Below are 2,521 nucleotides of genomic sequence, written 5' to 3'. Positions count from 1 at the left end.
GTGGTAGATGGGTCGGTTTTGACCTGGAAGGGTGTGGGCAGTGGGGTCTCGCAGGGCTTGGTCCTTGGCCCGATACTCTTTAATGTCTTCATCAGTGACTTGGACGAGGGAGTGAAATGTACTCTGTCCAAGTTTGCAGATGACACAAAGCTATGGGGAGATGTGGACACGCCGGAGGGCAGGGAACAGCTGCAAGCAGATCTGGACAGGTTGGACAAGTGGGCAGAAAACAACAGAATGCAGTTCAACAAGGAGAAATGCAAAGTGCTGCACCTAGGGAGGAAAAATGTCCAGCACACCTACAGCCTAGGGAATGACCTGCTGGGTAGCACGGAAGTGGAAAGGGATCTTGGAGTCCTAGTGGACTCCAAGATGAACATGAGTCGGCAGTGTGACGAAGCCACCAAAAAAGCCAATGGCACTTTATCGTGCATCAGCAGATGCATGACGAATAGGTCCAAGGAGGTGATACTTCCCCTCTATCGGGCGCTGGTCAGACCGCAGTTGGAGTACTGCGTGCAATTCTGGGCGCCACACTTCAAGAGGGATGCGGATAACCTGGAGAGGGTCCAGAGAAGGGCCACTCGTATGGTTAAGGGCCTGCAGACCAAGCCTTACGAGGAGAGACTAGAGAAACTGGATCTATTCAGCCTCCGCAAGAGAAGGTTGAGAGGCGACCTTGTGGCTGCCTATAAGTTCATCACGGGGGCACAGAAGGGAATTGGTGAGTATTTATTCACCAAGGTGCCCCCGGGGGTTACAAGAAATAATGGCCACAAGCTAGCAGAGAGCAGATTTAGACTGGATATTAGGAAGAACTTCTTCACAGTTAGAGTGGCCAGGGTCTAGAACGGGCTCCCAAGGGAGGTGGTGCTCTCCCCTACCCTGGGGGTCTTCAAGAGGAGGTTAGATGAGTATCTAGCTGGGGTCATCTAGACCCAGCACTCTCTTTCCTGCTTATGCAGGGGGTCGGACTCGATGATCTATTGAGGTCCCTTCCGACCCTAACATCTATGAATCTATGAATCTATGAAGGGTACCTGAGAAACGGGACAAGAAGAATCTGTAAAAGTAGAGGCAGGAGTGATTTCATAAGACATATATCCACTACTTTGTCTTTGTGATCTATCTTTCCTTTTAGTCTTTGTGATCTATCTTTCCTTTTACCATGCTAGGTAATGATAACCAGGCTAATTACAACACGTGAAATAGGAAACATTCCAAAAAAAATTTCCCCCCCCAAAATGGAAAAAAAGCAAAACATTTGGGATTCAATGCAATAAATGATTTGTAATTTTTCTGTTTCTTTTTCCTTCTCCTTTCTTCCCTACGATCCCTGCCCCCCCCCCGCCCCCATTAGAAAGTGAAAAGAAAATGAGAAAGAGCGAGAGAGAAATGGTGGAAACCAAAATAATGAAGCTAAAATATTTGTTTCAAATGGAACCAAAAGTTTCTGCTTTATTCAAAAAATGTGAAACCGACTTTGACACTAATGACTTTGACACTGTCTCTCACCCCATCCTCATCAATAAATTAAGCGACTGTGGCATTGATGCCTATACAGTTGGATGGGTAAAAAATTGGCTGATGGCGCACCCAGAGAGTAGGGGTGAATGGGTTGTACTCAACCTGGCAAGATGTGAGCAGTGGGGTACCCCAGGGCTCTGTCCTCGGGCCCGCACTGTTTAACATCTTCATCAGCGACTTGGACAAGGGGGTATAAAGCACGCTGTCCAAGTTTGCTGATGACACTAAGATGTGGGGCGAGGTGGATACACTTGAAGGGAGAGAGAGGCTGCAAATAGATTTAGACAGACTACAAAAGTGAGCAGACGAGAATAGGATGGGGTTCAACATACATACAGGCTGGGGACTTTCCTTCTTGAAAGCACAGAGGCAGAAAGGGATCTTGGAGTCATTATTGACTCCAGGATGAACATGAGCCACCAATGCCAGATCAGCAGGGCCAGCAAGGCCAGCCATACCTTGTCAAGCATCCAAAGGTGCATCTCAAGCTGGTCCAGAGAGGTGATCCTCCCCCTCTATGTGACTGTGGTCAGGCCGCAGTTGGAGTACTGTGTCCAGTACTGGGCGCCGCACTTCAAAAGGGATGTGGCCAGCCTGGAGAGGGTTCAGAGGAGGGCACCCTCTTGGTGAGAGAGCAGCGGGACAGGCCCTACAAAAAGAGACTGAGGGACCTGAACCTGTTCAGTCTCAGCAAAAGGAGGTTGAGGGGGGACCTGGTGGCCACCTACAAACTCATCAGGGGAGATCAACTACAAATAGGTAGAGCCCTTTTCTCCCCAGCACCACCTGGGGTGACGAGGAACAATGGTAATAAGCTGATGGAGAATAGGTTTAGGTTAGAGATCAGAAGGCAATATTTTACAATTAGGGTGGCCAAAATCTGGAGCCAGCTTCCCAGGGAAGTGGTCCTTGCCCCTATCTTGGGCTAATTCAGGAGGAGGTTGGATGATCACCTGTCTGGGGTCTTGTGAACCCAGCATTCATTCCTGCCTGT

The sequence above is a fragment of the Alligator sinensis genome, unplaced genomic scaffold (genome assembly GCF_000455745.1).
Source record: "Alligator sinensis unplaced genomic scaffold, ASM45574v1 scaffold809_1, whole genome shotgun sequence".
Classification (NCBI taxonomy): Eukaryota; Metazoa; Chordata; order Crocodylia; family Alligatoridae; genus Alligator; species Alligator sinensis.
Note: the sequence above shows the minus strand (reverse complement) of the source record.